General features: G+C 37.9%; 1 pseudogene; it reads left to right on the top strand.

Annotated features, from left to right (window-relative positions):
* Positions 1-4,671: 4,671 nt before the first annotated feature.
* Positions 4,672-17,269, top strand: LOC110912394 (annotated as a pseudogene).
* The last annotated feature ends 9,616 nt before the right edge of the window (positions 17,270-26,885 follow it).

Consider the following 26,885-nt stretch of genomic DNA (forward strand, 5'->3'; position numbering starts at 1 on the left):
ACATGTCTAAGGGTATGGAATGTAATTGTTTCATAACACTAACATAAAACGAGCATAAACACGTACATTGTCGTAAATAAGTATCGAAATTGTATAAGTTTAGCATATGGTTTACAAGTTTGCACGTTTGACATGTTTAGCACCAAGTATGAATAAAGTGTCACATGAATAATGTTTTTGAACATATGAACATGTACAAGATGTATATAACACAAATGTAACGAAAATACTAATTTCATTATGATTCAAGTCTCGGATTTTACATCGATTACAACGAACGAACGATTACAAGAATACAAAGTTACCAAAAATAGAATAACAAACGAAGGTACGAAATAGCAGGGCGTTACACCCTCCCTACTACTCCACCTTCCCTGACATACCTGGTACAACCCCCACGGCCACCCCAACCCACATAGCCACAACCACACCCCAGTTGAACCCATGTCTTCACCCACCTCCCAACCTCCATCTCCTCCACCCAGCCCTTGTCCATCCAACCTTCGCCAAAATCCAAAACCTACAACCCGCTATGATCCTTCAGCCTACCACACTTCTACTCATCCTTCTGAACCTTTGGAACCGTCCTCTTTTACTATTGCCAACAGATCTCCGAAGTGGCGTTAAGCCATGGCTGAAGAGTTTGATGCACTTGTTAAAAATGGAACATGGTCTCTTGTGCCTTAGGTTCCCAATACTAATATTATTGATTCAAAGTGGGTTTACAGGATTAAAAAGGATGCAAATGGGCAGGTTACTAGGTACAAAGCACGTCTTGTTGCAAAGAGATTCAATCAAAAACCAGATATCAATTATCAAGAAACATTTAGCCCGGTTGTCAAGGCTACTACTATTCGGGTACTTTTGTCTCTTGCAGTTACAAATCAATGGCCAATTCGACGGTTAGACGTTCAAAATGCCTTTCTCCATGGTGATTTAAAAGAAACTGTCTATCTTCGCCAACCACATGGTTTTGTTGATACATCCAGACCTGATCATGTTTGTTTACTACACAAGTCACTATATGGTCTCAAACAGGCACCACGAGCATGGTTTGAACGCATCTCTACCATGTTACATCATCTCGGTTTTATTGGCTCTAAAACTGGCCCATCTTTATTTATCCTCAAGAAACCGGGTACCTTGGTGTATGTTCTTGTTTATGTGGACGATATTATTGTTACAGGAAATAATCCAGCAACCATTACTGACATCATCAGCAGGTTGGGAACTGCGTTTACAGTTAAAGACCTCGACACTTTGCATTATTTTTTGGGAATTGAAATTATACCTACTGAGAAGAATCTCATTCTTTCTCAGCGAAAGTATATTTGTGATTTAATCAACACAGCAGGTTTAGCTGAATGCAAACCTGTTCCATCTCCTATGAGTAGCTCATAATCCGTGGCTATTTTTGACAGCCCTTTGCTTGTTGATCCTACCAAATATCACCAATCTGTCGGTGCTCTTCAATATGCCACTCTTTCCTGACCCGGCATAACCTTTGCAGTCAATAAAGTGTGTCAGTTCATGCACTCTCCCACAGAAAATCACTGGTCAGCTGTCAAATGAATCTTACGATATCTTCAAGGTACATCTAACTACGGTCTTTTCATTCGCCAGAACTCTGATTCTACTCTTTAGGCATTTACTGATGTCAACTGGCAAACTACCTTGTAAGCTTATTCTGATGCTGACTGGGCCGACTGTCCTAATGACCGTCGGTCCATGGGGGGATTTGCCATCTACCTAGGTTCCAATCTTATCTCGTGGAATGCTTGCAAACAAAGAACGGTCTCACGGTCTTCAATCGAATCAGAGTATAAAGCACTGGCTGAAAAAGTTGCAGAAATAACTTGGCTACAAGCTCTCTTAAATGAACTTGGTGTTATCTCCAAAGTCTCTCCTACACTTTGGTGTGATAATCTAGGTGCAACATATCTCTCTACCAATCCTATTTTTCATGCCCGCACTAAACATGTTGAAGTCGATTATCACTTTGTTCGCGAACAAGTTACCCAAGGGAAATTGGCAGTCCGGTTTATCTCTATACATGATCAGATTGCAGATATTTTTACAAAGCCTCTGCCATCACAAAGGTTCCTGCTGTTAAGGTCCAAGTTGCAGGTCGTTCCCTGCCCTCAACTTGCGGGGGGATGTTAGACAATATATTTTAGATTTTATTTTTATATTTACTATTCTTAAGGGTATCTAAGTGTAATATCTTTTCCTATATATAGGACACCTTGTAATTGTTTTATTTAATAATAACAAACATTATTCTGTGTTAATACACCGATATGCCATTTTGCTTGAACTCATTAGCTTTGACATGGAAATCGAATGTTTGTAGCTTGTCTTTGCCACTTCTATAGGTGACAACCAGAGCCTCCCACAGGGCTATGGCCGTAGGTAACTCAGTTAGATTGCTTGAAATGGCCGGTTCGATATTCTGAATCAGCCATGAGAACACGATGAGATCATCCTGTTCCCATTGATCATATTTGTCATCGGCCGGATCTGGTGGTTCCGCGTAGGGCTATTCACGAGCCGAACCGAACTGATCAGACCTTTGCTCGTGCTTTGTTCGTTTACAAACCGATCCGAACCGAGCATTTTTTCAACCGACCCAAAGTCGAGCGAGCGTCTTTCGATCCGAGCATTTTTGAACGAACGTCAAGCGAGTATCGAGCGCCACAGAATAAACAAGGAAAGTGACGATGGGAGTGCTAGTTATTAGAATAAAGTGCAGTTTTCGTCCCTGATGTTTCGTCCAATAGAACACAAGTAACAATTTAACAAATAACAAGGAATACAAAAACACTCAACTAGTTCTATCGAGATTAACTAAGCGGGAAGATAAATCATCGACCGATTGAAACAAACCCTTGTTATATCAGAAGTTTGAAACTGAATGAATCAATTGAAACAAAACCCTAGCGAGTTAGCGTCTTGGCGAGTGGCGATGGAGAAATCGAATAACGATGGCCAATGGGGGTTTTTGATTAGGGTCTTGCACTTCTGAATCAAATGGTGGGTTGAGACTTGACTATTGAACGCTTCACATTTTAGTATTTGAATTTTTGACTCAGTTACTCAAATGGACATTTAAGTATTGGATAATGAACTATTGGTATTGGATTTCAATTCTAAGTACTTAAATGAGCTCTATTTGGATCTTGAACCAAACATTGTTAATGTTGGTCTCTAGTCATTTCATTAAAAATGATATACACACAAACACAAATATATATATATATATATGTGTGTAGGGTAGGGTTCCAGCGTGAACAACCTCCCAAGAGTGAACTGCGTGAACAAATATGGACCTTGATTTCCTTTTTAGTTGCTAAGGGTAGGATAGTAATTATATAAAAAATTAGATTTAAATCATTATTTTAATAATTGAATTAAGTTACATCTTTCCTAATTTAAGTTCATTATCCACATTATGTTTATTTATTAATAAGATAATTATCAAAACAAACAACAAATCACAAGATTTCAATTTTAATTTTTATTTCAGATTTCATCACCATAATTCAAATTTTGATTTTTAAGATTCACGTAACCTTCATATTTCAACGGTACACACATGTGTACTTGGATATAAATAGAACAGTACACATGTGTACTCAGCATCGTACATATGTGTACAGTAATTCACAGGTGTACATCAATATTCAATACAAAAAAAATTCTGAGATATCACAAAAACAGACGATATACACATGTGTACATCGCATTAAAAAGAGGGCAAAATCAAAATACACATGTGTACATCGCATTTAAACAAATAATTATTTTAATAATTGAATTAAGTTACATCTTTCCTAATCCTTGATTTGATTTGTGAGAGATTTATGCAATCAATTTATAAGGATAATTGATTACTTGATTTGTGAGAGATTTATGCAATCAATTTAAGATTGAAATTACACATATACCCTTTTTGTATTTAATTAAATGGAAAAAATTAACCAAATAATTACCATCATGCCACTCACTCTAATATCAAGATTATAAAAATCAAGGGCCCAGATCAGTTCATGCAGTTCACTCTTGGGATGTTGTTCACGTTTGAACCTAATCCTGTGTGTGTGTGTATATATATATATATATATATATATATATATATATATATATTAAAAAATAAATCGAGCCAACCGAGTCGAACCAAACTGAGCGGACCTTTGCTCGTGCTCGATTCGTTTACAAACCGAACCGATCCGAACCGAGCATTTTTTTAATCGAGCTGAATCGAACGAGCAAATTCCGAGCATTTTCCGAGTGAGCATTGAACGAGCGTCGAGCGCTGAGAAATTTGAACAGCCCTAGTTCCACGATTAAGTGGTTTAGCAAAGCTTTTGATTTTCCGCCTATGGCGACTCGTATCATGCGAGCCCACAGGGCGTAGTTATGACTGTTGAGGTTTAAGCTGAGTTTAAGGCTATCGGAAAGGTTTTGTTTGGAATTTTTGGTTTGAGAATTGATAAATTCTTGAAAAGATTGGTTATTTGGATAGAAAGATCATTACCGTCTTCACCAGACATAGTAAAATGATCCAAGATAAAATGTGAGCAGCACAAAGGATTGATCAGTGCTTTGATACCATATTATCCGAGAGAGTAAGACAAAAAAAAAGAGAGAGGATTCTTGTTGACCCTTAACTTGCTCTCCAAGTTATCCCCCTTTCTAACAATTACAACTGTATGGTCTTCGGACACAACCAGGCTCCTGAGGCTGGGTTCCCACCAGAAAATTTCTTCCCAAGCTTGTGCTTGCTGGGGAAAATAACCCTAACAATTTGCATTACTCTAGAATTCATTTTACAGAAAATCTTACATAACGGTGAAGATGAACGGCGACATCGAAGAACTGAGCCGTATCGCCACCGAACAACACCGTGAGTTCATGGCTGCACTAGCCGTCGTCTCCGACCAGGAACTAGCGTACCGTCTTCAACTCGTAGAAGCCATGGTTGCATCTATTGCTTCTCAATCTCCACAACCAACACCTACGACCTCCATTAACGACAGTGGCGTAAACCTCCAAACCCTAGAGATTGAGAAACTCGAAACGCAATTCAAAGACACCCTCATTATTGAAACCGAAACGAAGCGTCCGTACGGCGAGGGTTCTTCAGCTTCTTCTAAGAGTGAAGATGATTCAGAGGTATTTAGGGTTTACATTAAGGGTTTGTTGAGTGAGGAGAGGGTTTTTGGTCCTAGTTCTTCGAATAATTCTTCGTATAAAACAGTGACAGTGCCTGGGATTGGTGCGGCGATATGCGATTCGAAGGATGAGATTATTTATGAGATGAAGATGCCTTTGGAGTTGATTGATAGGGTTAGAACAGATTTAGAGGAAAAGAAGCTAAAGAGAAAGATAATTTCACCAAATCTGTTACTATTATTCCTTCATACGTTTAACATAAATAGATATGCAAGTTACAATCATACCCCTTGCATAATAGAAAATAACAAAAATACCCACAAACTAGAAATCAAAGTTTAGATATTAAAAACATAAAGAAATAACGTAACAATACTCCCTCCTTAACCCACTTTTTGTCCTCAAAAAGTGATTCAAGGAACCTTGTCTTCATCCTCTTCCGTTGCTTGTTTTTCATCATCTACCACTTCAAGTATGTAGAGTTGTTTTTCTTACACTTGTGCCCCGGAACGAACGTTTCGGTACACCAGAAACATTCCCCCCTTGCCCTTTTTTGCTCAAGTTCATCACTCGTCAAACGCCTCGATCTAAGGATTCCTGGTGTAGAACTTGATGGCTCGGTTGTTGGACTTGGCAGCAAGGGTAGTTTTGAACCATTAACGGGAGGTGTTATTTTGACATCTTCGGGTTGCAGCCCATCCTCCACAGCGTTGAAACGCTTCATCAAGCATGTGTTGTTCATAGTTTGAATTCTTGCTAACCCATACGCCTCACGTAGTGTTTGAGGCTTGAACATCTTTACCGGCCCTTTTATTTCCGGCTTCAAACCCTTCAAATATAGGCTAACAGCATAAGGTTCGCTAACGGTAACCTTGTTAAGCAAGCGATCAAAACCTGAATTATATTCTTGTAGACCCTTGGCGTTATCAGTAAGTTGAACGAGAGATGCAATCTCTTCCATAGGGTCTTCAAACATTGCATCAGAAAAACGGGCAGAGATCGAACGAACATAGTTCGCCCATGGGGCCTCGGCAACCGTGGCATTACGGGTCTTCAAGTAGGCACGGTGCCATTGGAGGGCATCACCTTCTAAGTGAACCGCAACACAACGTAATTTCGAGTCATCAGGAGTGTCATCCATCGAAAAAAAATGTTCGCAGCGATAGACCCACCCCTCAACATCGTCCCCCGAAAATTTAGGGAAGTCGATCTTACCGATTCGGAATGGTTTGGATGTTCGTGAGTCACCATCTGGGCCGGAGAAGGACTCGAAGGAACTGCCTGATGATTGAACTCCCTTGTCATGGACAGCCTTCAAGATTTCTTCCTGTTGCTTCGATGATTGCTCCTGTTGTTTCATCAAAGCGGCTAAGGCAGTTTGGATATCAGCGATCTCCTTATCGTGGGATTTGAGGGTGTTGTCGACTTCTTGGTTGCGGGTCATGGCGGCGGCGGCAAGGTGTTCCGATCAGGAGTCGGAACCGCTCTGATACCCTTGATAGGGTTAGAACAGATTTAGAGGAAAAGAAGCTAAAGAGAAAGATAATTTCACCAAATCTGTTACTATTATTCCTTCATACGTTTAACATAAATAGATATGCAAGTTACAATCATACCCCTTGCATAATAGAAAATAACAAAAATACCCTCAAACTAGAAATCAAAGTTTAGATACTAAAAACATAAATAAATAACGTAACATTGATTGAAGGTGAGCGGATTTGCAGGCAGCGTGTGGAGGGGCAGGCGTTGATTGAGGCTTTGAAGACTGCAGCCGATTTGGAACTCAAGAGAATTGTAGTGTTTTGTGATTATTATCCGCTGTATCAGTTTGTGAGTTGATTCTTCCTTCTATTACATAATAATGTTAATTGTACCAAATGTGATCATCATACATTGCATTTATATGTGAAAATTGATTCTCCCCAGTATTAGATAATCAATTTTAACGTTATTTCGTGAAATTAATGTTAAAAGAGGGGATGATTAATCGGCAGTTGTCTCAATTGCCAAGTGTTATGTGCCTTATGTCCAAGGCTTGATGCAAAACTACTATCGAGCCGGGGGTTTCACTGGAAGCAGCCTCTCTATTCCTACGGGGTAGAGGTAAGGCTGTCTACATCTTACCCTCCACAGACCCTACCTTAGCTTTGCTATTGGTGTGATTTACTGAGTATGATGATGATGATGATGATGATGATGATGATGATGATGATGATGATGATGACAATATGTGACCATCATACAATGCAAATTTATTATTATCCGCTCCATCAATTTGTGAGTTGATTCTCTCCTCTATTAGGTGTTTAGATAATCATGTCGTTCGTACTATATGTGATCATCATACAATGCATTAATATGTGAGTTGTTTTTATAGTTAAATGTCTATATCAACTGTGTGTTGGCATGTTCAGGTTAGTGGGCGGTGGCCGCCAAAACAACAAAAGACTATAGACATTTTGCATCATGTGAATCTCCTTTGGAATAGTTTCACATACTGTAGGCTCTACCTTGTTGATCGTAAGGATATCAATTTTGCGTTTAAGCTTGCGAGAGAAGCAATAAGTTCTCAGATAAGCAAGGTGGTCTCAACTCAAGAAAAGCTTGAAAAATGTGTAATATGCTTAGATGATAAATCTATCGACCAATTCTTGTCAACTGAAGGTTGTACACACCGATGCTGCTATTCTTAGTGAAGCGACACGTAGAGGTGAAATTGCTTAATGGTGTGTTACCAAAATGCCCTCATGAAGGTTGCGGGTGTTGGTGCACTTGTGTCTGTACTTTGTCTGTATTCAGTCACGATGTAAACGATGTTCCTTAGTCTTGTAAGTTTGACCAAGTCAACCGTCCTCCTGGTTTGACTTGGCCAAACAGTTAGTATATGGTTGTATTTTGTCTGTCTCGAAGGATAAGACATCGAAGGATGATATAGATCCTTCGATGTGCTCGAAAGTTAACCTTCGATAGTTAACTTTCAATAGATGCTGTTGGACCTCGAAGGATATACCATCCTTCGAGGTATATGTGTATCCTTCGAGAGCTGGATGCTCGAAAGATGATCTATCGAGCAGTCCACTTGATCTTTCGGACAGACCTGTTGGGTTTGGGTATAAATACCCATGCAATGTGTTCACTTAGTCAGACTTGAGAGACTTGCACAGAAGGAGAGCTTTCTGTGAACACACACACACTTTGAGAGTTTGCAATACAGATTTGTAAACATTGAGCTTGTAACCGAACCCTTCATTCGTATTAATACAAGTAGTGTTAATCGGTGAACCTTGTGTGTTGTGCTTTATACTTGTCTCATCCCGGTTTGCTTACTAGCTTGGATTCCGCACTCGCTAGTAGGTTTGTATAACAAGGTTTAGGTTCGTCATCCTCCGACAAGGGACCTACAAGTGGTATCAGAGCTAAGGCTCTTTACCTTGTTTAAAACCGGGTTTTTGTTCAAGTTTTGGGTTAGTTTTCGTCAAATCTGGAAAACTAACAGTCGCTGTGTTCTTGATGATCTTATCGTCTTCATATTTCGAAAGATAAAGTTCATCTTTTTCTTCATACTTCGAAGGATCATTAAGAACCTCGAAAGATCAAAATAGTATTTCGAAGGATCATCTTTTCCAGTCAACTGTTTCGAAAGGTCAAACCTGATTTCGAAAGGTCATCCTTTTATTATTCGAAAGATCATTCTTTTTCGAAAGGTCATTTGTTTGAATAGAAAGGTCAACTTGTTGTTTTCGAAAGATCAAGATATTTTGTAGGAAACCTCTACAAATCTCGAAAGATCAGATATTTATTCTTTTTCTTTTCGAAGGGTCATAACAACAATTTCGAAAGATAAATCAAAATTTTCGAAGGATCATCTAACAACAGCTTCGAAGGATCCGATAGATCAACATTATCCTTATAACTTCGAAAGATAAAGATATTTTGTTGATTGTTAGGCACCGCCCCAATAGACCAATAAATTTTGTTGGTTGTTGTTTGTGATCACCACCCAAGGCACCGCCCACGTTCACAGATCAGATTGAAAGATATTTTGTTGATTGTTAGGCACCACCCCAAGTGACCAATAAGCTTGGTTGTTTGTTGTTGGTATTCACGGCCCAAGGCACCGCCCCCACTAAGAATATAAAGTTTCCAACAGATTATTGTGCTTCAATTAAAATCATGTGCCCAAAGCACCGACATTTTGTTGTTTTGTTGTGCACCGCCTAACTGTAACACGTGTAACCGCCATTTTGTTGGTTGTTGTGCACCGCCCAAGAAAATAAAGGGACCTACAAGTGGTAGTATAACAAGGGAACAAATCAGATTATTTTGCTCGCCAGCACACCGATCTTTCGAGACCAGTTTGGTGTTTGTCTTTCGTGTGATCCTTCGGTTGATCCTTCGATAATTTAATCCTTCGTCAATCATCTTTGAAGCTATTGATATAAAATTTATTTTTCTTATCAAAGATGAATCCGAGTTGGTGGGGAACTCCGGCTCCAGACAGTGGAAAATATACAAGTTCGGGTTCCACTCCCTCATGGTGGGGTACACCGGCTCCAGACGATGGAAAATACACGAATACAAGTTTATCTCCATCATGGGCCGAATCTCCCACACCACCTCGAATTACTGCAGAAATGTGGGCATCAGTTACCAATCAAAGGCAAAGTGAACCGAAAATAACAACAGATTGGTTTGGCAATCCAATACAAGTTCCTGTAAAGCTGGCTCCGACCACAGACTTGTATGGAAATCCATTACCCCCAGTTGGTTTACAACACCATCGTTCTACTGTAGAACCATCATCTCTTGATCCAAAGAACAGTTGTCAGACAAAATCGGCGTTGTATACTGAAATTGTCAAAGATGCAAGCAATGGTGAATCCTCGGGAAATGATAACAGTTCTGAACGTGATAGAAGTTCAGATGAAGATGTTTCAACTTCAGTTAAGGGTGATACAACTTCAAGTTCGAGCGAGGATGGATCTAAATGTGAATCATCAAGGGAGGTTATTAATTCTGATGCAGAAAGGCCAACACCTGAGAGTGATTCCAGTCAGGTATGTGCCGATAAACCCACTGTTGTAGATTGTGATAATTGTGCTAGATTAAGGGTTAAGTGTGCTGATCTAGAAGCAAACATGTCTGAGTTGCAAGGCAAACATGATGCTTTACAAGCTAGTTTGTTTGACTTGCAAGACAAACATGTTTCATTGAATGCCAAGTGGTGTGAATTGCAAAGTAAGCACGAGGCTTTGCAAGAAAAGTATGATGTGACATTTATTCACAACCAGAAGTTGACCGTGGATCTTTCAAAGTGCACTGAAGCCAACATGTTTTATGAGAACCATGAAAAAGAGTTTAAATCGGTAATTGAGAACCTGAAGAAAGATAAAACCGAATTAACAAAAATGGTTTCCAGAAAACAAACTGATATTAACTTGTATATATCTCGGCTTGAGATAATGCAAAAGGAGATGGCTTGTGTCAAAACTGAAAGTGATGCGATCCAGCTTAAGCTAGACAGTTATTTGAGCTCTAGCTATGTGTTGGATCACATCATTGACGTTCAGAAAGAAAAACGGGATGTCACATGCATAGGTTACAAAAAATGTCCACCACCTGTGAGACACAATTATGATGCATTGCCTGACGAGGAGGATAGAGTGTTCTTTGAACCATCTGTTCCTCTAGATGTAAAGGAGTTTGCAGCAGGACTCGGATACAAGAAAGATGTATCACCAGATTCAGATACTTCAGCAGATACATGTGTGTCTTCTGCTGAACTGAATCAGGATCCTCCAGTCATCATTGAGGATGTTGATTCTTCTGATGATGAATCTGATGATACCATCCCAGCAAAGTCTGATGCGGAAGTCAAAGATGGGGACATACCTCTCGAGAATTACATTCTATGTGATCCTCCTGCAAAACCCGCTAAGACTGTTGCAATCGAGTCCTCGTCTGCACAAGAGTCGGAGGGTGTGAACTTGCTGTACACTCTTGTTGGTGATGATAAAATCTACTCTGACAAAGATTTTCCGATTAAGAATGTTAATCAATCATTAATCAATGAAGTCTCTCAAAATTCGACAAGTAAGTTTTTGGGAAAGACAGGATCACGTGTTACAGTTACACAGTGTCCTCCTATTCCAAAAGCTGAAATTCGAAAACAATATGGCAATCAGAAATTACCAACAGAGAAGAGGCAGCCAAATCACACCAAACCTAAAGGAAAAGCACCGACTCAGGGTCAGAAGAAACAGACCCAAAAGAAAAACAAGAATGTGAACTTTGTGAAATCTAAGGGAACGGACAAAATCGAGACTTTTGAGAACAAATCTAACTTAGATTTTGTTAAACAAGCAACAGTGTTGAAAAGAAATGATCCAAACTTTTCAAAACCTAGTACCTCGAGATCACAAAGTTCATCATCGTCGGCAAGACGATCACATGATGCTTCGGGGATTGTTGAACGAAGATATTATTTTGAGTGTGGAACAATTGGACATATCATTCGAAATTGTCCATATCTTCATAAGTTGAAAGCAAAGGTTGATGATCCCCGTGAACAAAATCATACCGCCCAAGAGAATAGAAAAGGCAAACAGGGCGAAAACAAGAAAAAGGATCGGAAGATAAACTTCGTGAAATCAAGAGGGACTGATAAAATTGATACTTTCAAAAACAAATCCAACAAGGATTCTGTTAAACAAAGTAAAATTTTGAAAAGAAACAGTCAAAACAACTATACACAACACACAAACGGTTGTGATGTAGGACCAAGTACCTCAAGATCACGAAGTTCATCATCCGGCTATTGCAGTTATGATACTCCGAGGTTTGTTGAGCGGAGATCATGCTTTGAATGCTGTGAGTATGGACACATCATTAAGAATTGTCCATATCTCACCAAGAGAAAGTCAAAAATTGATGCCCCCCATGGTAACAATTACCATAAAAGATCTGTTTCACCAAAACAGGACCCTCGTCTTGTTAAACAACGAGAAAAGAAACAGAAAAAGAAACAAAGAAAAGAAGTTGAAAAGGTTTTAAAACCGGAGGTCATCCAAACAAAATCTGTTAAATCAGATGTTAAACATGAAAAACAGAAACAAATTTGGATACCAAAACCGGTAATTGTTTCAGGGGGAGCTACATCAATTCCGAATCATCGGGAAATGGATGTTACAATTCTCGATGATGACGGACGACCCAAGTCTGTGAAGGCTTGGGTCCCCCTCTCCAACTAATCTCTGAATGAGTGTGCAGGATGTTCCAGGAGGAACTATTGATAGTCTTAGGATTGTTGATAGTGGAGCGTCCATGCACAAGATTGGCGACATAAGGCTCCGAAATATTGTTATATCTAGGAGAATGTTGTTGTCATTGATGGAGAGGAAGGAAAAAGAAAAGAAGACAAAAATGTCTGATGAAAGAATGTGGTTGAATGAAGCTGCAAAATTCGATCAAATGAAGAACGTGCCAAAATTTGGTTGTTATGGTTCTTGATCGGGTACTCAGGAAAGATTCGAATAAAATGTACGCACTAGAAGCACGTCTGAAGTTCACAATCAGCAAGATAAACGTGCAGTGTACATTTCTTCGCGGTGTGATTGAAGAAAATGTGTTTGTTGAACGAACTACACCGGATGTGCAAATGTCTTGGCGTGGATTGAACAACCACACACTACTTCTCAAGAGGAAGACAAAGACCTTCGCTGGTGCAATGTGGAAGACCAGCCGGAACCAAAGGTTTTTGATCATGTTGCTGTGAAGAGATTCTCCAGTAGCTACAAAATCGACTTTGAAATCCACACCGGGTGGATATCCAGTTTGGGAGAGTGCTCAAATTCCTTGCAATGCACGAAACAGTTGCAGGATACGGTTTTTAAAATTTCTAATCTCTCCTATGCTTGTCGATATTTAAGCTGCTTTATGAATTATTATCATCTCATACAGCACTCTTTGGCCTGACACGTTGATCTCGAATATCACCTCACACGTGATTGTTTCTTTATGAAACTCGTCAATGTTGTCATGGTCCACACCGATGACCAACGTGCCGACCTTTTTACCAAAGCATTTGACAAATCAAGATTTGACTTTTTATTATTGGTAAACGACATTAAGGTCAAGCAAGAGTAAAACCAACATCGGAAAATCATTTTTGTAAATATCTTTGTGTGTTTTAAATTTGTCTTAGTTTATTGATTTTAGGGGGAGTAAATCCAAAAATCTGAAAATCCAAAAACATCGCAAAATTTCAAAAACACAAAAACAATAGAAAATCAAAAATGAGTTTCCTGGCAAGCAAAAGAGAAAATGATAGTACATCAGTGGTCTATCCAAACCTCTTTAAACCTTAAATGAAAAACGATAAGCAGCTCTATATAAGATGTATCGGTAGGCTCACAATCTTTTTAAAGTGTGCAGGATGATATAAATCTTAAATCGACTGAAGACCAGGTGGGAACCATTCATTGGCATATGGTCTTAGTACCGAAATTTCGTTTGATAGATTGCCGAGGTTCTGAGATATTCGGTCTTTATGCTGCTTATCATCTGGGTATCATGGTTGTATCTTTTACCGAAAAATAACGGGGACGCAAGTCTAGATCTTCCATGATACTATACATACGTGTACATATTACATACTGCATTCGACCTCAAATAAGTGATAAAATATCACATTTATCCGGGTGTCAAGTTCGTCTCTCTGCTGTACGGAAGTACTGACCTGTTCACGGACTTGCACCTGTGCCCTCATGCATATGAAAATCAAGTTCCTCATCAATAAGTGATTTTATCACATAGGGCTTGTTTTCAAATCAAAATAAGTGAGTATCTCACAATTTATACGGTCAAACAGATGATAATCGGTATACTCACCGGTAAGATGAACTCTCGTGCATACCTTGATACGGGAATGTGTCGTGATGTGGATGAACACCGGTCGGTAAGTATAAATCATACCTTAACGTATCCCCTCGCCATGATTACATCTGATAAGTTGAGCTTAGTTGGACAACAATACCGATAATTGTTATAGGATGCTTATCTTAATGTTAATTAATTGAACAACAAGAGTGTTTTGGCATGACCGTACACTGATATGATTCTCTTACCCTCGAAACTCGCAAAAAGAATGTTTGTATATATTTATTTATTTACTGCTTAACTTTTATTGTTTTCTTTTAAACAGTTTCGTCGTTTGGTGCATATCAGCACGACATTAGCGGTGATGTCGTTTGATAACACTCAAAGGATTTTAAATTGTTGTCTTTTAATTTCAAAAATACCAAAAACATTTTAGGTGAGTTTTAATAGAAACTTTATAAAAGCCAAAAAGATTTTATTTCTACTTTATTTTCAATCGTACGATGTTGGAGCTCGAGTCTTCGTTACCTGAAACCTGACTGAAAACCGAATTGACTAAATCTTCATAAACGGTCAAAATTTGCAGATTTTGAAAGTTAGAATTTAAAATTGATAAATTTATTAAACTTTCAAACTGTCGGACGGTGTTTGATAGTGACATGGTCATCAGTGTGTCATTTGTTTATGTTAACTATATTCCAAGCAGTGTTCTCATTATGCGTTTAGATTTCTTGCATGTGCAGATTCTAAAGGCTGGGAGAACATGGTCGATGACAAAGCTTTGGAACGAAGACACGACATGAAGGCACTCAAAAGATGAAGATGATCGAGTTGCCGCTGGCCATCATCAACACCACAAGGATCTCACTTCATAAAGATCAAGTTTTTCACGAGCATAACTCAAGAGGGAGCTTATGTTAAGGGGGAGTTTGTCAACACACTTCCTACATGATAAGGGTAGTTTGTTGATACACTCTCTGCTTTCAATACGTGAAGACTTTGAAGATCCTCCGACATTGAAGACTTGAAAGGACATCAGAGTTTTGAGAACTCGAAGACCAAAGACCATCGAAGTTCGAGACGAGTCTACAACTATAGAAGATAAAGACAAAGCTACAGCCAAGGGGGAGTTTGTTGGTGCACTTGTGTCTGTACTTTGTCTGTATTCAGTCACGATGTAAACGATGTTCCTTAGTCTTGTAAGTTTGACCAAGTCAACCGTCCTCCTGGTTTGACTTGGCCAAACAGTTAGTATATGGTTGTATTTTGTCTGTCTCGAAGGATAAGACATCGAAGGATGATATAGATCCTTCGATGTGCTCGAAAGTTAACCTTCGATAGTTAACTTTCAATAGATGCTGTTGGACCTCGAAGGATATACCATCCTTCGAGGTATATGTGTATCCTTCGAGAGCTGGATGCTCGAAAGATGATCTATCGAGCAGTCCACTTGATCTTTCGGACAGACCTGCTGGGTTTGGGTATAAATACCCATGCAATGTGTTCACTTAGTCAGACTTGAGAGACTTGCACAGAAGGAGAGCTTTCTGTGAACACACACACACTTTGAGAGTTTGCAATACAGATTTGTAAACATTGAGCTTGTAACCGAACCCTTCATTCGTATTAATACAAGTAGTGTTAATCGGTGAACCTTGTGTGTTGTGCTTTATACTTGTCTCATCCCGGTTTGCTTACTAGCTTGGATTCCGCACTCGCTAGTAGGTTTGTATAACAAGGTTTAGGTTCGTCATCCTCCGACAAGGGACCTACAGCGGGACTGAATTGAGAATTGAAAGTTGTGAGAAGTTTTTGACCCCGAAGTTTACTGAGATGATGAGACAACGGATGAAAGAAGATTCAATTCCAGTGACAGAAAAAGTTTATTGTCCTTATCCTAAATGTTCTACATTGATGTCAACAACTGAAGCTCATAAGCATCCTAGATTGGTTAATGGATTCGGAGCTAGAACATGTTACAAATGTCATGGTAATTTCTGCGTTTATTGCAGGGTTCCGTGGCATGAAAATATGACATGTGAAGAGTACAAAAGAAGAAACCTAACATCACTTGTGGAAGATCCAAAGCTTAAAAATCTGGCAGCAAGGAATTTGTGGCGGCAGTGTATAAAATGCAAACATATGATAGAATTAGCAGCTGGTTGCTATCACATGACATGCAGGTACATTATTTTCACCAGTTTTACTGTAATTTACGTGGTTTTGCTGTAATTTCTGGTAAAGTTACATGAAATAATATTGACTGGTATATTAAATCGAACAAAGAGCGACGAAAATTTGTATAGTACTAGAGATTTAACCATTCTCAGCATTCATTAAGTGTGGCTCTCTTGTAATGTCCTGCCTTCATGGTTGTGTTTTTCAGACTTATACATAATTATAACTCGAGTCTAATAACAGACTATTAAACCTTGTTTAATATGTCACATGTCGGGTATTCGCTACATGCTACCCATCACCCATCAGGTTTGCGGGTATACCTTGCATAATAAACAGATTTGAAAGATGTTTGTGGGTAATTAAATTGTTTTTGAATAATCAGGTTATACTCCAATCTACATAAACATAACGGAATTCTGACGTCAGTCAGTGAGTTAACGTGTTACCTGACGAGTGAACATTGAGGACCATAGTTTTATTTATGAGAAGTTGGCCCGAAATTTAATTTACTCTTATTTTTACATGAGGGAAATATAAATTTGTGTATCCTCTGCTTTTTTTAATCAAATTTTGAATTATTTATTTATTTTTTCCAAACAGTAAAATTGTTAGTTTTCAAATTAACAATATATTTTCTTATTTCCAGATATTATTATTATTATTAACTGCTTTAGGTTTGTTTATTTTGCAGATGTGGATATGAATTTTGCTACACGTGTGGAGCAAAATGGAAGAACAAGAAGGCAACATGCAAGTGTCCTCTTTGGGATGAAGAAAACATCATAGATATTGAGGAAGAAGATGACGTTTTTGATCATTTAGAGGTGGAGTATATCGAGCATGAAACTTTTCTTTGGAATGAGTATGATAGGTATTGGTAAATTGACTCGTTAATTCAAGGGTGTTTTGTTTATAATTTTGTTAAACCAATTAACAACTCATCATTTTGATTGGAAGTGGATGGTACATCTATCTAGTTGAAAACAAAAATACTCTTCTTAAAAATATCTTACAGGATGACATATTGTGTGGAGTGATTTCCCATTTTTGGGTGCATATTCTCATCCCTTATTTCGCTTATCCTACTATTAAACACCATGCATATACCATAAAAATAAAATACACTTCACCCCTGAAAACATATCCCCACCATTCATGGGGGGCTTTGATGGTGTGTGGAGAGGACCTTCGCACAAGGTCTGCGATTTCGAGTGGCATGCGATTTAAAAAAAATTCCGATACGTATATGTTATTTTTTTCTAAATAGTAAACACATACCACTTCCATCATAGGCCTATTTACAAATCATATTTTATGGTTTAGAATTTAACCCACTTGGAATTAGGTTTATTGAACTCAATACTATTTTTTTTAAATAATAACAAAAAATATAACGGAATGACACATTTTTTCAAGGTCGAACAGGGTATGTGAATTCGTAGAGACCTCTCTGCCACCATTCACCTCACCCCTGCAACCCCAACCCCTGACGCCGTACAACCTCCTCGGTTCATAACCATCAACCATCCCCTACGATGACAAGTCTTACCCACTTGCAATTTAACCCTCACTGCACTACTCAACCGTTCTCAGCCATCCTTAACCTTTAACCATCATTGAACCTTCATAACCACAATCCTCCGTCGAAACCCTAACCCACTGTTCTCCACCACTCAAAACCCCCATCTCCATCGTTTGATTTTAGAAAACCCACCATTCTCTCTCTCAAGAACACTATAGGTGCCCCCATCTCCACCCACACCACCGGATCTGTAATCCAACCACTAATTTGGGTTTTTGGTTTGTTTTGCTTTGAATCAACGTTTTAGGATTTTTATTTGGGGGTGTTTAAGAGTATCTGAATGCTACTGTTCCCGAGTTTCATTAAATAAAAGAAAAGATTTGGAAGGAAATAATTTTTAGTTGTGTTCCAAAGTTTCATTAAAGGAGAGAAAAGAAGAGAAAATGAGAGATTTTTTTGTCTAAAATTAATCATTCCAATTTGGAAAGAACCGGAGAGAAAAAGAAAATGAAAGAATCCTTTCTTTTCTCTATTTAATTTAACTCGGTAACACAGTATTAGTATTCTAAAAGGTGCTTAAAAGGTTTATTCTTTTAATAACTCAGCATCATTTACTTTAATCATTTACCAAGCCGCCCGTTTAACCATTTGTTTGACTTAGGGCATGTTTGACTAAGCTTTTTGAAACAACTTATTCATTTATTGGCTTTTTAAAAAATCATAATCTCTAAAATGATGTTTGGCAATGACGACGTATGTGAGGGGAAAAGGCCAATAAGTCACTTCATACTGACTTTTTCAAAAAGCCATTAAGTTGTTCCAAAAAGCTTAGCCAAACATGCCCTTAGTTTATATTCGAGCTTTTTTGTTGAACTAGTAACTAGTAATATGATCCGCAGGCGATGCGTCGCGGGCCCGTTGCAAATATCAAATTGATTAGTTTATGTGTTCTGTGATGCGTTAATCATATGAAAACGCACGTTTCCACATATTTGATTTAACTCAATGTAAGCTATATAAGCATTGCGGTTGGATCAAAACGAAAAGTAAATCAAATTTACATTGTACAAGCATAACATATTATATGTGACTTGACTCATATATATGAAAAATACAAAAAAAAAACATAAAACGTGTATAAAGGAAAATCCGACATGTGTAATTAAAAGAGATTAATTAGAGCTTTTAAAAAGTAAAAAAAAAAAAAAAACACATTGGGTAAACATGAGAGTTTTACAAAGTGGAAGGACCAAAGTCATGAGGTGTAATACATAACATAATATTACATTTATCCGTTGCGATGTGGTCGAAACGTAAAGTAACTTTAATTCATAATGTCGAATGAAATGTAGTTTATTTGACCCCACTCGGTTTGGAGCAAAATTTATGTCGAAATATAAACCAGCTGAAAACGTTTATAAAATAAGTATGAAAACGTATTTTATTTAACCTGACTCATTTTCAAAAACTTTTATATTAAAATATAGAACAACGTGGATTTACATAACTACGTACCTAAAAATACATACACAATAATGGGCTTATTTAACTAAGTTTTGTATATCATAATGTATCATATCATGTATCTTATCCCATTTGAAATTCTCGAAGTAAAATCCAGAAATAATGGAGGGGCTTTTCATAAAAAATCAACCAACATTTAACTTTAAGATTATGTATAATATGATAGCTATATTACATAATGACTCTTATGGTACCTCTATATTTTGTTTCAGTCCACTTCTACCACTTCTGGTGCAAGTAGTATAGCTAAAAAAGTTCAACGTTTTTTGGTCTCATAGTGGGGAAGTTGTATCACATATGGTCAAAGCATTTCATGATCATGATGTTTTGGTCTCAACCTTTCAGGAATTGGATGGTGTCAAAATCTTCGTTTAAAAAATCGTGCCTTAAGCGTGCTTAAGCGCAAAAAATGGATGAAATTACAAAATGACAAAATTTCAAAATTTTTGGATTCAGATACGAAAAAAAACCTTTTGACGAAAGTTACAAAAGTGGTAAACATAAGGAAAAAAATAACATTTACTCCAATAAATATGTAAATAACTAGAGCTAAAAATCTATACTATATATAATATGCATATTCGAAGGACAAAATAGTCATTTACCCAAATCTCTTTAAAACAAGGGTTCCCATGTTTGATGCGCTTTGTTTCCCCCTCTAATTTTCAAATTTCAAACTATCCTAATACACGTGAAGTTCCCCCCTCCCTTCACACAACTTCTAATTTTCAAATTTCAAACTACCCTAATACACGTGAGTGGAGAGAGAAAGCAAGATGGAAAACCTTAATCTGTTCCACGGTGCTCTGCGCCCATTGCTGATTGCTCTCACTTTGTCCTTTGGGTAGAAAGAAAACGCACTAATGGCTGTGATGGTTGTGGTGTCCGGCTATTGGGGTAGAAAGAAAACCTCTCTTCTTTCTCCTTTCATCACTCATTTATTCTTCAATTTTTGTATCCACATTACTCGGTGTTCCCCTTCAAAGATAACCCATGTGAAAAAACCTAATTTCAAAATCGAAGCCAAGAACATGTTTACGGGGTTTTTTTATAAGCTCCCCTCTTTGAATCTTTGTGAGGTTTTGAGATGCCTGGACCAGGCCCAAGGCCTTATGAGTGTGTCGGAAGAGCATGGCATAGTGATAGACCTCAATCGATGAGAGATTTTTTCTCACTTATTCAAGAAATTTTTACGTTTTGTTGACTCTCTGAATCCCTTCGTCTCTGTCTCTAACTTTCTCATTAATGGGTGTTTTCATCTTTTTTATGTTGTATTTTTGTAATGGGTATTGTGTTCTTGTAGGGGTGTGAATGTTGCATAACACATGAACCAGGGGGAACAATGAATGGGTAGAGAAGCTTTCAATTTTTGTTCTTAAAGCTATCGAAACCATGTATTTTAAATCAAATCTGGAGGTCCCAATTGACAAACCAACATATTATGAATAAGAAAACTAACTTAAGTACTATACAATATATCACGAGACGACTAATAAACTAACGGTAATGAGTATCCAATTGTAAATCGCCACCACCGCCGCATCGCGCAGGTAGCCGACTAGTGTGTGTGTGTGTGTGTGTGTGTGTGTATAATAAGTAATAACGTGATAAAAACCTGAGTTAGACGTGTTTTGCTTGTCGTAAGTTATTTATCATTTAAACTATAATAATAATAATAATAATAATAATAATAATAATAATAATAATAATAATAATAATAATAATAATAATAATAATAATAATAATAATTCTAAGATATGTAACCCTTTCAGATCATTAGGGTCAAAAGGACGAGTTGTCATCAATATCAACTACAAGGATTTATTTTTTTTTCTAAAACCGATCTAAGATCGGGCTATCATCAGATGAGAGTCCGAGACACAGCCGTCTCTAAGACTGCCTTCCGAACTCGGTACGACCATTACAAGTTTCCTTGTCATGTCGTTCGGGTTAACCGATGCACTTGCGGTTTTCATGGATCTTATGAACCGTGTGTGCAAACCCTACCTCGAAAATTTGTCATCGTCTTCATAGACGATATTCTGATCTACTTTAAGAACAAGGAGGAGCAGACGGAGCATTAACGCCTTATCTTGGAGCTACCGAGGAACGAGCACTTTATGCAAAACTATCGAAATGTGACTTCTGGATCCAGGAAGTGCATTTCCTTGGGCATGTAGTCAATGAAGCTGGAATACATGTTGACCCAGCCAAAATCGAATCCATCCAAAATTGGCCTACGCCTAAAATGCCAACTAAAATCTGCCAATTCCTTGGCCTACCGGGTTATTATCGTAGATTTATCGAGGGATTATCCAAGATTGCCAAACCTCTCACTACTCTGACACAGAAGGGTACCACTTATAAGTGGGGTGATACCCAGGAGTCTGCTATCCAGTTGTTAAAACAAGAATTATGTAGTGCACCTATCTTATCCCTACTAGAAGGTACTGAAGATTTTGTCGTGTATTGTGACACATCTACCCAAGGTCTCAGTTGCGTTCTGATGCAATGCGAGAAAGTAATTGCCTACGCATCTTGTCAGCTCAAGGTTCACGAAAAGAACTACACTACCTACGATTTGGAATTGGGAGCCGTAGTTTTTGCCCTCAAAATCTGGAGATGCTACTTATATGGTACTAAGTGTACGATCTACACCAACCACATGAGTCTTCAGCATATTCTTGACTAAAATGAGCTCAACATGCGGCAGCGTCGTTGGGTTGAACTCATGAATGAATACGACTGTGCGATCAAGTATCATCTGGGTAAGACTAATGTGGTAGTCGATACCCTCAGTCAGAAAGAAACCAGACCCAAGCGAGTTCGAGCATTGCAACTCACCATTCATTCTAACCTCTTGTATCAGATATGTGCCGCATAAACCGAAGCATTGAAGGAGGAAAACCTTCAAGCTGAGTCCATGCGAGGCATGCAAAAGAAACTTGAAACCAAATTGGACGGTGTTCGCTATTTCATGGAGTGAATATGGGTTCCACTACACGGAAAATTTGAGGGATCTCGTTAGGGATGAAGCTCACAAATCTCGCTACTCTATTCACTCATGCTCTGATAAGATGTATCACAACCTGAAGACCCTGTACTGGTGGGGGAATATGAAAGCTAACATAGCCACCTACGTAAGCAAGTGCTTGACCTGTGCTATGGTCAAGATAGAATACAAAAAGCCATCAGGGTTACTACAACAACTAGAGCTACCAATGTGGAAATGGGAGCAAATTTCCATGGATCTCATTACCGGTTTACCCAGGACTCGGAGCGGGAACAACACTATTTGGGTGATTGTGGACCGTCTAACCAAGTCAGCTCACTTCCTAGCAATCAAAGAAACAGACAAGTATGACAAACTTGCCAACATCTGCATGAAGGAAGTAGTCTCTCGGCATGGAGTGCCAATCTCTGTTATCTCCGATCATGACCCCCGTTTAGCATCGCATATGTGGCAGTCTATGCATAAATCTCTCCGCACACGCTTGGACATGAGCCTGCTTACCATCCTCAAACCGATGGTCAAACCAAGTGCACCATTCAAACTCTAGAAGACATGTTGCGAGCATGTGTCATTGATTCCGGTAACGGTTGGGAAAGACACCTACCTCTGGCAGAATTCTCTTATAACAGTAGTTACCACACCAGTATTTAGGCTACACCATTCAAAGCATTGTACAGACAGAAATGCCGATCACCTCTTTGTTGGGCTGAAGTTGGAGACAATCAAATCATTGGCCCTGAACTCGTGCTTGAAACTTCGGAGAAGATTGTTAAAGTCAGAAACCGGACGGCGGTAGCTCGCGACCGTCAGAAAAGCTACGCTGGTAAGCATAGGAAATCGTTGGAACTCAAAGCGTGGCCAAGAGTCACTTGGGAACGGGAAGATCAGATGATGTGCAAGCATCCTCAGTTATTCAAGAATAATGCCAAATCAACTTAGGGATGATGTGACACCCATGAAAACGCTCAACCGCACTAGCTTCTTAAGTGACTGCTTGCAAAATTTTGGGACAAAATTTCTTTCAACTTGGGGATGATGTGATAACTCGTATTTCGACGTTAGCGTCGTCTAAATTCGTGATCTTAAATTACGTGTCATTACGTTTCACGCTCAGTTTTTTTAGTTTTTTTTTAACGCCAAATTTCTTTTTATTCCTGTCGTCTGTGGGACTTGAACCCAAGACCTCCCTCTCCCAAGGTGTTTAAAGGCATTGCCTTTGACAATGGACCACCACCCCATTGGTACGTTTCACGCTCAGTTACACGTTAGTTTTATTTGTTATATGTTAAACAGGATTATTGTGTCTATGCTAATATACTTTAGATGTTTCTTTCTTTTACTCGAAACTCGAAACTCGTGGCCCACAATAAAACCCGAACACACCGCACCCCATACATGTTTATTTGCGGTTTATGCTAGCCCAACCCGAACATCCCCTTGCAGCCCACACAAACCCAACCGCCACCTTCTTTATTCTCGGCCCAAACAACCTCCCCAAGCCCAAATCGCACAAGCCCAACCCCCTTGTGTTTCACGTATGCATGTATGTGTGCGTACAGTGTGTGTGTGTGTGTGTTTCAAAAAAATAAGTAAACCCTAGCTCCCTTTGGAGAGATCGACGGCAACAAGGACCCCCCACCGTCGCGATTCTCTCATCTCTCAGTGCTCTCTCTCTCACTCGCTCTATCTCTTTCGCATCTCTCTCTCCCTCTCTCTCTCTCTCGGTTAGTGGTTATTATTGTTTTAGTTTGAAATTCTTTTAATACATGGCTGCACTTTTACATTTTGATTGATCCGTGATGTTATGAGAATGCTTTGATCTCGGACTTGCTAGAAATTGTGTTTAATGTGGAATTGGTCGTATAAGTATGTGATTAGTAACTAGGGTTTGCGGATTGAAAGTTGTTGATTGGTGATAGTATGTAATGATCATGTACGATTTATATTCAGTTATCTCGGCTGTGATTATGTTTAATTAATGGTTTTGAGGTGTTACGGTCAATGTTGCAGAAATCGGCCTAAGCGGCTGATTAATCGGCGCCTAGGTGCTAGTCGGTGGGTTACTGCCTAAATTTATGCTAGTCGGTCAAAAAAAATCGGTTATGGTCAAAATCAGTCAAAGTCGGTGAAAATCGGTCAAAGTCGGAGAAAATCGGACTAATCGATCTCATGGTTTTTGACCCAATAAACCCAAATTTTGAAGCCTAGCCCATGGTTTAAAGCCCAAAATTTAATTATAACCTATTTTAACATTTAAGTTTAGGTATTTTAGCATTTAATCCCCTCTATCTTTCACTGGTTTACATATGGTTCCTAAACTTTTAAATTTATTAATAAAATGTATAAAGTTATCTCCTAAACTTGTAAATTTATTAACAAAAAGTATAAAGTTATCTATATATATATATATATATATATATATATATAGGGTAAGGTTCATGCGAGAACCACCCTTATTGCGAGAACCGCGAGAAACAATGTGAACACAAAATAAAATCTAAAAAAAATCAAAAAAGCACTCAAAAATTTTTTTTTATTTTTTTTAATATTTTTTAACAAAAAATTCGCTATATTTCGTTCCATAAAAAAAAAAAAAAAAAACTTTTTTTTTCGAGTAACAGTTATCCATGCACATGTGCATATGTATCATTACTTCAACAAATTCGGTAATACATTATCAGGAATAAACAATTGCACTTTAATTTACAATACCATTAGTAATACACTACTTTTTACATTACCAATATTCAAAATGCACATGTGCATAATTAGGTATAACCATGATATAACGTGTTTTGGTACAAAAAGTTTGTGATTTTGAATGGAGAAGTAGACCCATATACATGTTTTTTGGTTAGTTATATCTAGTGGTTGATGGTTTGGTTATAGTTGTCAATTTTTTATGTAATATGTTGATTGGATGGTATAAATGGTGTTTACATACATGTAATAAAGTGAAAATATTGTTAATGGTATTGTATTATGGATGGTAGGAGGTAATGGTATTGTATTATGGATGGTAGGAGGTAATGGTAGTGTATTATGGATGGTATGATAGATGAAAGGGAAAGTGTATTCAAAGTGGTGTTCCAAAACACCTTATTTCATGTTGATACATATAATGCACATGTGCATTTCTAATATTGGTAATGTAAAAAGTAGTGTATTACATATGGTAGTGTAAATGAAAGTGCAATTGTCTAATATATGTAATGAATTACGGAATTTGTCAAAGAAATGACAGAAATGCACATGTGCATGCTTGTGTATTATGGATGGAATGATAGATGAAAGAGAAAGTAGTGTACCAAAACACCTTATTTCCTGTTGATACATATAGATGCACATGTGCATTTCTAACATTGGTAATGTAAAAGATAGTGTATTACACGTAGTAGTGTAAATGAAAGTGCAATTGACTATTATTTGTAATGAATTACGGAATTTGACAAAGAAACGACACATATGCACATGTGCATGGATAACTGTTACTCGAATTTTTTTTTTTTGAAATTTTTTTTATTTTTTTTATTAACAAAATATAGCGATTTTTTCAAAAAAAATAGTAAAAAAATAAAAAAAAAATTTTTTGGGTGTTTTTTAGATTTTTTTAGGAATTACTGTTTGTGTTCACACTGGTTCTCGCGTTTCTCGCAATAAGGGGTGGTTCCTAACGGATCTTTGTCCTATATATATATATATATATATATATATATATAGGGGCTGGTTAATGTACAAATGCACTTATCGTACATTACGTACGCTACAATCTCAGCCGTTAGATCATCTTCCCGCATTGAAAATCGTATGTTGTTTTTTTGTAACAATTTCGCATGTTGGTTTTTTAACATGCGATTTCTTCAAAATTACCACATGCGAAATTGTTACAAAAACCAACATGCTATTTCATCAAAATTATCACATGCGAAATTGAATTACCACATGCGAAATTGTTAAAAAAAACAACCTGCTATTTCATCAAAATTATCACATGCGAAATTGAATTACCACATGCGAAATTGTTACAAAAAAACAACCTTCTATTTCATCAAAATTATCACATGCGAAATTGAATTAACACATGCGAAATTGTTACAAAAAAACAACCTTCTATTTCTTGAGACCAAAATGTAGTATTTTAAAATACGCTTGAAATGGCACTGGAATCACAATTTTTGGACGTCGTTTGATATTTTAAACGAATTATTTCGTTTTAGTGGTCAAAGCCGCATTTTTCTGCAGATTTTGTGTGTTGTGTTTTACGTCATATCTCGGTGAATACTTGGAGTTTGGTCATGAAATTTATACAGTAGGTATCCTTAGGTGTCGGTATCTCCAAGTGGAATCGGGTCAAACGGGTAATCGAGGATTTTTAAATAAATATTTCTGTAAGCTGCAGTCAGAAAGTGACGGATCTGGCCACTGCATAGTAGAAGACTTTTCTAAACTTTTCGGTAAAGATATGAGCCTAAAAAATTTAACACATTGACAACCTCACTGAGGGGTACGTCCCATAAAAAGATCATAATTTTTGCAACATCGTAAGTATGGTAAACGAGCTTCCTAAAACATCCTAATTTTAGTGAATTT

The sequence above is a fragment of the Helianthus annuus genome, chromosome 15, assembly GCF_002127325.2.
Source record: "Helianthus annuus cultivar XRQ/B chromosome 15, HanXRQr2.0-SUNRISE, whole genome shotgun sequence".
NCBI lineage: Eukaryota > Viridiplantae > Streptophyta > Magnoliopsida > Asterales > Asteraceae > Helianthus > Helianthus annuus.